This window comes from Vulpes lagopus, chromosome 9, assembly GCF_018345385.1.
Source record: "Vulpes lagopus strain Blue_001 chromosome 9, ASM1834538v1, whole genome shotgun sequence".
NCBI classification, from domain to species: Eukaryota; Metazoa; Chordata; class Mammalia; order Carnivora; family Canidae; genus Vulpes; species Vulpes lagopus.
Window position 1 is genome coordinate 45,068,227 of NC_054832.1, and position 12,584 is coordinate 45,080,810.

Sequence of the window (12,584 nt, forward strand, 5' to 3'; positions counted from 1 at the left end):
TTTTTTTTTTTTTTTTGAGGGTGAAGTGGGTTAATCCAAGCAAAACACTTAGAACAATGCCTTAGTAAATAACACTTGGTTAATGATACATCCCGATGCCAGATGGTTAGTAAGCAGGGAACTGGGCAGATTCCTGCCAAGTCTAGTCTTGAGTTTGGAATCTAAGGCAGTTTCGTGCAATCTTAGGTGTCTCCTCATAACAAACAAACAAACAAAAATATAAGTCTCCCTTTACATGTTTACCAGCAAGTTGAAAATAATTGTCTCCTCAGGAAGTTGGCCTAGTTGACAGTCTTGTCTCTGAGGGAAAACAAACTTTGTGACTTGTCTTCTGAGCTCCAAGGGAAGAATATGTAAAAGACACTCAGGGGCATAGATAACAAATGGATATCTCCCTTAAACCTTTACAGTAGGAAATTAGATCAAATAAGAAATCCCACAGGAATCTGGGGTGAGCTCAGCTATCTAAAAGCATATCAAGTGACTGGAGTTCTGGTTTTGTTTTGCAGTTTGATTTTTGTCTTTTTTTTTTTTTTTCTTGCTTTGTTTCCTCCTCTGCTCTAGCAGGCAACTCAGACATTTTTATCAATCTCTTAAAAATGTGTTGACCCTACCTGGTGTTAAGTGCCTTATATTGATTGAAATATATTGCTAGGCTGTATTGCTTCTGTAGTCTCTGAAATTGTAAGAATTTAAGACACTAATGACTCTCAAGTTATAGCTAAGTCTTACTTGATAAAATTATTCTGGGCCTTTATAATATTGATTTTAATGTTCAGGCAATATTCAACTTAAAATGAATTCTATACCATTTCCAGGCTATTTGAGTATAGAGTTATTTTGTTGCTATTTAAGGTTTTGCTGGAAGATGTGTTTCTAGGCTTTAAGATTGGGGAAGGGTATGAATCTAACCTGTGTATGAGGATCTGGCAAGAAGGCAGCAGTGTTCTGAACCAGCAGGGAAAGGAAGGAGGTATATTCAGCGCCCCTTCCTTCCCCATTTCAACACATCCATTCCTTCATCTTAACATATGTTGTATTGGTTTAACATTATTTGCAAGCATATGGCCCTGCTGCCTTAGAATGCTAAGTAGAAGGGAAAATAGTGCCAATAATTTCCTGACAGGAATGTGCCTCTCTCACTTTTTTTTTTTCTTGAAGAATATGATCTGCTTTTCTCTATTTCCTTTCTTCCTTCGTTCCTTCCTTCCTTCGTTCCTTCCTTCCTTCCTTCGTTCCTTCCTTCCTTCCTTCCTTCCTTCCTTCCTTCCTTTTTCCTTCTTTCCTTCCTTCCTGACTTAAACTTTTAGAACAGTTTCTGGTTCATAGCCAAATTAAGGGGAAGATACAGAGATTTCCCATATATCCTTGCCCAACACATGTATAATTCACCCATTACCAAAGTTCCCATATATCCTTGCCCAACACATATATAATTCACCCATTACCAATATCCCTCACAAGAATAGTAAATTGATTAGAACTGATAAATGTACATAGCCACTCGGAATCCACAGTTTATTTACAGTTAATTATTGGTGTTGTACATTCTATAGATTTGGACAAATGTATTATGGCATATATCCATCATTTATAGTATCATACAGAATGGTTTCACCACTCTAAAAATCATGTATGCTACACATGTCCATTCATGATCCCCACACATAGTAACCACTGGTCTTTTTTTTTTTAATTTTTTTTATTATTATTTATTTATGATAGTCACAGAGACAGAGACAGAGAGAAGCAGAGACATAGGCAGAGGGAGAAGCAGGCTCCATGCACCGGGAGCCTGATGTGGGATTTGATCCCAGGTCTCCAGGATCGCACCCTGGGCCAAAGGCAGGCGCTGAACCGCTGCGCCACCCAGGGATCCCCTAACCACTGGTCTTTTACTGTCTCCATAATTTTGCCTTTTCCAGAATATCGTATAGCTGGAATCATATGATATGTAATCTTTTCAGAGTGGCTTCTTTTACTTAATATGTATTTCAGTTTCCTCCATGGCTTTTCTTGGCTTTATAGTTCATTTCTTTTTAGCCAAGTAATATTCTTTTGCCTGGGTATACCACAGTTTATTTATCCACTCACTTACAGAAGGGCATCTTGATTGATTCAGAGTTTTGGAAATTGTGAGTAAAACCGCCGTAAACATCTTTGTGCGGATTTTTGTGTGGATGTAAGTTTTTAGCTCCTTTGGGTAAATATCAAGGAGCTCAATTGCTGGATCATTTGGTAAAAAGATGTTTAGTTTTGTAAGAAACTTCCAAACTATCTTCGAAAGCGTCTGTGCCCCACCCTCTCTGTCTTGTTTTAAGTCTCTGAACAATCTTTGAGGTCAGCAGTAGCCTAAATGAATAAGCATGTGTATGTTTGGTCACTAAGTGGATATAGTTTTGCAAGGCATTCTGTGGAACTGGTTATCTATAAGCAAGCAGTTCCTGCAGCTGGCCCCAGACTTCTGCAACCCAATTTGTGTTGTGTTTGAAAAAGGCCTAGAGAAGCTGAATTATGTCTCTCATTGGTCTTCAGGGGGTAGGTACATAGGAATTGCAGCAAGGATAGGGCAAGTGGCCTCACAAAGATTCATGTGGGGGTAGGTCTGTGATCCTCTGAAATATACTGGATGGTCATTGACTTTGTGAGAACACAGAAAAAGCAAAAGTATGCCAGCCTTTTAGGTGGAGCTCAGTGTTCCTTTCTGTCAACCGAGTATCCTTTCATACCTGCTTTCTCAGGGCAGAGACATTTTATGGGGCTGTGGATATTCTGAGAGAAAAAGTCATATTGGATGGTCACTGGAGACACCTCCTGTTGAGAGCTAGGAGAGGTGAGTGAGAAGGCTGCAATGCTCTCATTCCTCAATGGCCCCCTTTCGACGGTGCATTTAGTAATGAGTATATTTAGTTACACATGCACGTGTGGTTATTCATACACGGTAGAGAGTGGTAGAAGCATATGACCTAGTTAACATTGCTTTTAAAAAGTAACACAGCTCTAATAAAACAAGTCTGTTTCAAATCAAAAGTTTTAATGACAAAAATACCACGATTGGAATGTATCTAACAAATGCTATCTTTCTTCTTGAATTGGAGCCAAGTAAGAGTTGAACTCAGTGGTCAGCGGGTCGGTATCACATGCCAGCTGTCAGGCTAAGCAACAACGGGCTGAGTGCACACAAGGCTTGGTGCAGCCATAGTGGACTTGACAACCTCATCTCTGAATTGGGTTAGTGGGCCCAGCCTTCAGCACTGCTGGACAACTGCCAGCTTCTCTGGGCAGGGCAGGCACCTCACCACATGGGAATTTATTGACTTACTCAAAAAGTGTTTATTTAGTGAGCACTCTCTGAGTGCTGACATGTTCTAGATGCTGGAGACACAGCAGGGAATGAAGGAGGCAAAAATCCTTGCTCTCCTATATGGTTTTTCCTTCTGTTTGTAGGGGGAAGGCAGTAAAGCAGGGTGCTACAGGCAGCAGAGACAATAAAGAAATGCATGCTTCTGATTGACAGACTGGGTCTGAAAAGACTGGGTAGGGGCTTGTGAACTGCCTCAGTTTCTTGTTCTTTTTTTTTTTTTTTAAGATTTTATTTATTTATTTATTCATGAGAGACACAGAGAGTAGAGAGAGAGGTAGAGACACAGGCAGAGGGAGGAGCAGGCTCCCTGCAGGGAGCCCAACCTGGGACTCCATCCTGGGTCTCCAGGATCACACCCTGGGCCGAAGGCAACACTAAACCCCTGAGCCACCTGGACTGCCCTCAGTTTCTTTTTCTAATTCAGTTATTGGATAATACCTGGGAAGGAGCCTGTAGGAGAGGGAGAGATGCAAGGAGTATTTGTATAATCTCTTTAAATAAACACGAAGCAAGGGAGTGGAGGCTCCTAATAAGTCATATTTGGGGGCCCCTGGCTGGCTCAGTCAGAAGAGCATGTGACTCTTGATCTTGAGGTCATGAGTTTGAGCCCTACGTTGGGTGTAGTAGATTACTTAAATAAAATGTAAAAAATTTTTTGAAAGTCATATTTGTACATAACATTCAACAGATGTGGATAATGCAGTAAGTGAAAGCCTTCTCTGATTCTCAAAGAATCACTCCTTCTACCTCCTGCAGGATAACCATTGTTAACATTTTATGTTACTATCAGTAAGTACCCCATCAGTATCAATATGTTTTTCTCTGAACATAAAACATATGTAGTATGTGTATTTAACCATTTAAAATATTTTCTAGACATAAACATGGAAAAATAAAGTCAAAAAAAATAAAACAAATGTGCAGACACTTTAAGTATCCCTACTAAAAACTGCTATTTAGTTGTAAAACAGTACTATTTTCCTTAACTTTCACCTTTCTAATTTCAGAGGGAGAAAACCCCAAATTTTTATTCTCTTGCATCTACTATGATCCTCGAGTCTTTTACTTATTCATCAAGTACCCACTATCGCCACGTAAGGTACCGGAAATAGCAGGATTAGTAAATACTAATATCCTTTAAAATTCATGTCTGTATTGTCTATGCTTCCAGGAAAATTGCTTTTAGTGGGGCTGCTGAGAACCTTTTAGCTCTCCTGCAATGTGCACTGATTGAGAGTCCTTCTTTCTTGGCATGATGTCCCGGCATCCCACTAATTAGCTGGTTCTTCTCTTAAAGCATATCTTGAAGCTCTCCAAGAAGGCCTCATGTCATGTCTCTAATCCCTCATGTTCTGTGATCTCTTTTCTTACTCTTGGAAGACAAAAGGATTGTAAAAAGATGCTGTTTCATTTCTTTCCCTCTCTGGATTAAGAAGGAGTTATATATTGGAATTTCAATGCTGACTTACCACTTACAGCTCCTCCAATGGCTATCACAGAGGATTATTAGTGAATAAGGAAGCTCCTTTGTTTCCTTGTAGGGAGCATCATAATTTTGGTTCTTTACAGAATTTCTTAAAGGTTGATACAAACTCTGCATTTTTAACACCCCTCTGTGTTTTCCAAGAGATCATATTTTTGAATAATTCTTTCACAAAGAGCAAAGCAGGGACGCCTGGGTGGCACAGTGGTTGAACCTCAGCCTTCGGCTCATGGTGTGATCATGGAGTCCCGGGATCAAGTCCCACATTGGGCTCCCTGCATGGAGCCTGCTTCTCCCTGTGCCTGGGTCTCTGCCTCTCTCTCTGTGTCTCTCATGAATAAATAAATAAAATATTAAAAAACAAGAAACAAAAAGAGCAGAGCAGTTCCTTAGTCATTCAAAACTGTGATCTTTCAGTCAAGTTACCTGATAGTAAAGCCTGAATCACCTAAATTATGGCCTGAATGCTACCTTTTATTCACTAGTAAGTATGTCACCGGAGATGATAACAAGCATTCACATTGTGCTTCCTAATAACAAAGCAGCATAACTAAAGGACTTTGATTTTTCATGAATAGGGAACTCGAAATCTAAGCCAAAAATAATATAAAAAACAATAATGAAAACATGGTATACCAGAAGAGTAAATCCTTATAAGAGATGGCAACCTACCAATTTAATGGGCTCAGAATATTTTCATCTCCAAATATTCCTTATTACTAAAAGCCATTATATGAAGATACATATATGAATCAAGCAAAGTGATTCACAAAAGTACCAAGAGAATTTTGGGCTCAAAATTTCCAAGAGATCATATTTTTGAGCTCAAAGGAGGCCTCATGTAGAAGAGGAATTAGGAGGAAGTCTACATACTGTTTTCTGAACCTGATTGTTAGACTAAACTGGTTATACATGTCTAGCTTCTCCAACTAGTCAGACATTCAAATAAAAACTAAGGAAATATGTAATTGTTTATGCACACTTGTACAGGGCTATAATAACAAGTACCCTTCATTGAGAACAATATCCAAGTATTCATGACCCCCCCACTGCAACAGTCACAAATACTTAACCTGTTCTGATCTCTTTTCTGTCTGAAAAGAGAGGAAATCTTAGATTGTAGGTTATTTTATATGCCAGTAAGTCTTTGAAGCCACCAAGATGGGCTTTAGTTCTCTGCTTAGATACGCTAAGCTAGTGGCATTTAATTATGAAATTCTGGACATTGACAATCCTTTAGCAAAAAAGTCGAAGGTTTCTGTATGTTTTCTAATATGTGCTCCTCAAACATTATTGCATGTATGAATCACCTGGGAATCTTCTGATTCAACAAGAATGGGTGGGGCTTGAGATCCTGCAGATGTAACTAGCTCCCAGGTAGTGCCCCATGCTGCTAACCCATGGGCCATAGTTACAGTGGCAAAAGATAGAATATCTGAAGGGTCTCAGGAGATACTGTAGTCTGAGTAAGATCACTCTCCTTGTTATTCTCAATGAGCACCTACTGTATATAGCACCAGCTGCATTCTAACCCAGACAGAATTAAAGATCTTGTCCTTGTAAAGATACATACGTATATAATTTCCACTAAATATTAAGAATAAAAAAGAATACTTATGTAACTGTTTTAGATAGCTTTAGAGTCATCTCTATGGAAATAGGAAACGAAGCTTATGGAAGAGGGGAAGATTATTCCTTCCAGAATAAAGGAAAAGAATGAAAGGCATACAGGAAATGAGTTGGAATAAGAAATTAAAGACAAGAACATAAATCTCAAACATGTGAGATGGCACAATTGGACGGGAGCAGGAGTAGAAAATAAGTGACAAAATGAAGGCAGAATTGGAAGGAAGGTTTTGGGGAAAGGAAAGAGTCTTTGAGAAGGGAAAAAGAGTATTTTTAGTCCACATTTCAAAGGGCTCCCAGGAAGCAAACCAGCCATGCTGGGATTTCACTTGGCTTCCATTGTGTCCCTGGGTCTACCTTTGCTTAGTTCAGATAAGTTAAAGAATATACAGTTAGTCTTTGATGTATGACTACAGCTGCAACACTGGATAAATTATCATCTATCCCCCAGTCTGGTTTTGTAAAGAACCTCCTATTTACTCCTCTTTAGTCCCCCTTTCAGATTATCCCTTCTGTTATGTCATTCCAATTTTTTAATTTTACTTTAAAAAAAAAAGACTTTATTTATTCATGAGAGACAGAGAGAGAGAGAGAGAGGCAGAGGCATAGGCAGAGGGAGAAGCAGGCTCCATGCAGGGAGCCCGATGTGGGACTCCATCCCGGGTCCCCAGGATCACACCCTGGGCCAAAGGCAGATGCTCAACCCCTGAGCCACCCAGGCGTCCCTTGATTTTACTTGTATTTTTTATTTAAATTCAGTTTGCCAACATTCCAGTTTCTTACAGCAACTCCTTAATTTTTCACTGGGAAAATTGAGGTTTCCCTCTCAAAACAAAAGCTATATTTGGCATTGTAAAGAAAAGGACAAGATTTTGGTGCATCTTATTTTAATGATCTATTATGAAGAAAATGACTACAATCAGCCTTCACAAAACAGCTTATGTCAAAAGTTGGAATATTTGGAAACCTAGTTAAGGAGTAATTTTTATTTTGTTCTATACAGAGTAACTTTTCACCTAATTTAAACAATTCAACTGTGGGGGAAGGAACAACTGCCCTGGTGTCCAGGCCTTATCTCAGTCCCTTGAGGATCTCACTAATCATTGTTGCCACCACCTCCCTTGCTCCCAGGGAAGATGTTGACATTGTCATCTTCAGCAGCCAGACTTAACTAAGGGCACACACCCCTTTGTGAATTTGCCACAGCAGAGGTGAGACCACTTTGTAGCCCCTAACAACGTCTACCAGCAGTTTGGGGCTAACAGCAGAGAATTATAATATAATGAGATAAAAGTAACTGCTTGTATGTGCCTTGCTCTTTAGAGCATACAGAACCCATCATCACCCCCCTTCCCTCCTTGGAGGACCAGGAAGAAGAGAACAATTTGGGAAGGTCTCTTTATTTTGGTCTTCCCAGGCTGCTGTCCCTTATGTCTTTGGCAGACTTAGGAGGAAGTTCTCTAATGATTGAACAATCATTTCTTCACAGCCTTGAACTCGGAGGTTTATCTAGTACAAGGGGAGGAGCCTAATAAACATTACATCATAGGAACTGTTGACATAAAATGCCTTGAGGGTTTATTACTGCTGTTTTCAAAGGAAAAGCTTAGGTTGTAGAGATTTCAAAAAGCAAGCAACCAATCAAACAAACAACAGGTATCTTTTTGAAAAATCCAGAATAACATGTACATCAGTGCTTTTATACACTACAATTTCAAAACGAAAAAGATTTCTCAGAACGTGTGTTATCTCATAAGGTGTTAGTTAGTGGTCAAGGTGGAGATAATAGTTGTGGTGTGTGCTGTCTTTCTGCTTTTTATTTTCCCAAACTTTTGTCATTTTGTGTTGTCTCCATTGGGAACTGAAGGCACATATTTTGGATTTACAACTCTTTAATTCATGTGAGAATATTTGGTTATATATTTTTGGAGTTATGCATGCCATCTTCTGGCCATTATTAAGAATGCCTCTAAAATGAAGGAAAACAGGAGGATGGGAGAGACTTTAACCTGCAATAGTGCTTTCTGAAGTCCAGTTGTCCAGCTTCACTATTAGAACTGCGTGTGGCTCTCGTTAAATGCAGTTTCCTGGACCCCCAGTCCATACTTAACATGATCAGAGTCTTTGGAGGTAGAGGGGTACTTGATTTGTAGCAGGAACTGGTGATTCATTTGACCTCTGATGTTGGAGAACCACTGGCTTAGAGACATGCAGAATTTTTCTGTCCCTAATTAACTATGTAATCTAGCTACCTTCTCTTCCTTCCCATACCCCATGCCTCATTTTGCTACTGGTGCCCTCAACTACAGGGGCTAACATAGTCTGTGTGTCCTCTGAGTGGCACAAAAGCTTTTACTGTTCTTATAGCACAGGTGCCATGGTGCACCCAATCCCTGACTCACTTTTAGTATCACCATAAAAATGAAAAAATGTATTTTGCATTTTAAACCTTCATCTCCTTTAAACTTTGCAAAGCATTTTTGTATACCTTATTTCCTTGGTCCTCAGTTTACTCTTTATATACTCCCTTCAGAGACCAAGCAACCAGTTTTCTTCAATTTTATTTTATTTTATTTTATTTTTAATTTTTTTTAAAATTTATTTATGATAGTCAGAGAGAGAGAGAGAGAGAGGGGGGGGGGCAGAGACACAGGCAGAGGGAGAAGCAGGCTCCATGCACCGGGAGCCTGACGTGGGATTCGATCCCGGGTCTCCAGGATCACACCCTGGGCCAAAGGCAGGCACCAAACTGCTGCGCCACCCGGGGATCCCAGTTTTCTTCAATTTTAATACGCACTTTCACATTCCATATACTTAGGAGAGATGTGTATTAAAGTTGAAGAAAATTCAGTTTATCATAGATATTGAATTATCGTATATATTGGTTCATCATATGTATATATGGAAAATAGAGGTAGACCTCCTCTAAATGATCAAATGCCATAACATGTACTCTTCCTAGAGAGCCCTAGATTGTATAATTCCTGTTTGTATGTTTTTTAAATTTGCATTAAGTTCCTCAAAGATATTCTTTATCATTAAAAACTTCTTAAGCTTTTTTGTTTTGTTTTGTTTTTTAATGCTACCCTGAGATTCCTGAACTTCTTCATCAGCCTGGATGTGGTCTCTGGAATTCAAAGGACAGATATGGATTGAACATCAGATTTGTCCTGGTAGAATGGCTCTCCCTGTTAAGGCAATTTATTTATAATAATAGAGCATCCTTATTTATGCTAGCTTATTTTTAATTCCTTCCATAAATATTTATTGAGTGCCTATTATATATAAGGCACTATTCCAGGGGATACAGAAGTGAATAAGACATATAAAAATTACCTACCTTCCTGGAGTTCACATCTTAGTGGGAGGAGACAGACAGTATACAATGTAAGGTATAATAAGTACTATGGAGAAAAATAATGCAGAAATGATGGCTAGAGAGTATTGAATGGTTTGAAATGATAAATAGGAGATTCTGGGAAGGCTCACTAAGGTTATGTTTGAGTAAAGACTTGGAAGGAGTGTGAGATATCTGGAGGAATAGTGTTTTAGAAGGCAGTGTAAGTACAAAGACTCAGAAGCAAATATTTTTTCCAGTTTTGTTGAGAAATAATCAACATACATCACAGCATAAATTTAAGGAGTACAGTACAATGAGTTGACTTATATATATTGTGAAATGATTGCAGTTTAGTTAGCATCTATCATTTCATACAGATACAATAAAAAGAGAAAGCAAAAAGATAAAAGAAATGAATTTTTCTTGTAACAAGAACTCTTAGGATTTGCTTTCTTAACAACTTTCCTGTGTATCATTCAGCAATGTTAGCTATAGTTATCATATTGCATATTACATCCCTAGTATTTGTTTGTCCTGTAATTGGGATTTCGCACCTTTGACCACTCTTTCTTTTGAGGGTGAGAATTGAGATCATATAGTATTTGTCTTTTTCTGTTTGACTTATTTCACTTGACATAATGACTTTAGGGTTCATTCATGTTGTCACAAATGGCAAGATTTCCTTGTTTCTTATGGCTTAATCATATTCCGCCCCCCCACCCCCACCCCACAGCTTCTTTGTACATTGATCTATCGATGGATACTTAGGTTGTTTCCTCTTGGCTATTGTAAAGAATGCCAATATGAACATAGAGGTGGAGGTATCTTTTTGAGTTAGTGTTTTTGTTTTCTTCAGATAAATACTTAGAAGTGGAATTGCTAGATCAAATGGTAGTTCTATTTTTAGTTTTCTGAGGAATTTCCATACTGTTTTCCATAATATCTGTGCCAATTTACATTTCCACTAATAGTGGGTGAGGTTTCCCTTCTCTCCACATCGTTACCACCATTTATTATCTCTTATCTTTTTGATGATGATCATCTTAACAGGTGGAAGATAATATGAGAAAGTCACGTGCACGGTCTATTCCAGGTTAGCAAGGAATCCTATATTACTGGGACTGAAAAAGTGAGGAGGCAGTTAGTAGAAACTGAAATCAAAGAGGTAACTGGGTGCTTAATTAATCAAGACATTATAGGCCATTGTGTGGATTCATAGTGAATGGATAGCTACTGATGGATTTTTAGTAAAGCAGGGTCCTGGAATGTTTTAAAAAGTTCATTCTGGATCTCGTGTCAAGGCTGAAAAGGGCCAGGGAAAGAACAGAAAGACTAATTAGGAGGCTGTAGTAGGCTATCATTCAACAAATATTTACAATCCTATCTTCTACATTAGATAGAATAAATTCCACTAAAACTGGATTTAACTTGCTTTAGCCAATGAAATGTGAGTAAAAAGTGGCTGTAGAGTAATTAAGAGATGAGACTTTAAAACACAGTCTTTTTCAGCCCTCTGATGCTTTGTCCAAGGAATATCTCAAGTAGCCAGAGTTCCTTTAGCCTGGGTCCCAGAATGAGAGACATGGAGTAAATAGACACTTAACTAGCAGCCAAGAGCCAAGACAAGATGACCTAGTAAAGCTTAGTCAAGCACAGGGAAGTCACAGCAGACTTGTAGATTTTTGTTTGTTTTGTTTTTAGACTTGTAGATTTATGAGCAAGATGTAAATTATGTTGAATGCCCCTGAGAATTGGGAGGATATTTTTTTACGCTGTTAAGCCTGATTCATACAGGTAGTATTCTACTAATTTAGGCAAAGAGTTATGGCAAACACAAGTGAAATAGGATGGTAGTGGTAGGATTAGAGTCTGGATATATTTTTGAAGACATAGGGAAGATTGAGAGAGGGGTGTGATACAGGACATGCATGGAAGATTAGAGTTAAATTTTGTATGTGTTAAGTTTGATATACCTATTATATTTGTGAATAAAGATATCCAGTAAGCAGTTTGAAACTTAAAGTCTTTAGGAGAATACTTCTGCTTCTGGCCATGATAGATTAACAGTGGCTGGATTTATTCTCCCACCTTAAACAATTAGAATTTGGAAAACAATATTTTCAAAACATTGGATAACAGGCCCTGGAGATCCTGGAAGAAGGAAAAGCAAACAAGGTGAACCTATTGCCCCATTTGGCTTGCCATCTGGAGGCATTTTTCAGTCTTCAGTGGGTGGAGGGAAAACTCAAACAAAGCTTCGTGGTTTAGCTGAGTAGAGGAAATGGAGATAGGAGCTCAGAGAGGCTCAGGTGGCCAGAATCTTTTTGGAGGGCAGAGGGAGAAAGAGAAAGGGGGAGGGAGTGGGGGGGGGGGAGAGAGAGAGAGAGAGAGAGAGAGAGAGAGAGAGAGAGAGAGAGAAAGAGTGATTCAGAGGTTTGCAGAGGCCCCTTGTTCAAATACAAATACATGCATGTGAGAGAAGAAATTACCCTAGACAGGGGTAAGAACCAGAGAAAAGAAAAAAGCCAAATCATTTCTAAGGCTCACATAAGGCTGGGATGAGTTTGTGTTTTTACCAGAGAGGAAAGATCTTTTATTGTATGGGACATTGGAGAGAATGCTCAGAAGGGTACCTTAATAGTTAGGTAGCGGTGGGGCTAATTTAGCACTAGGATAAAGGATAGCCCCCAACAAAGTTTAAACATAAGCCTCAAAAGGGCTAGACTGATTCAAAGTAAGTTTGAGTATATCTCAAACACTATTAAAAGTTT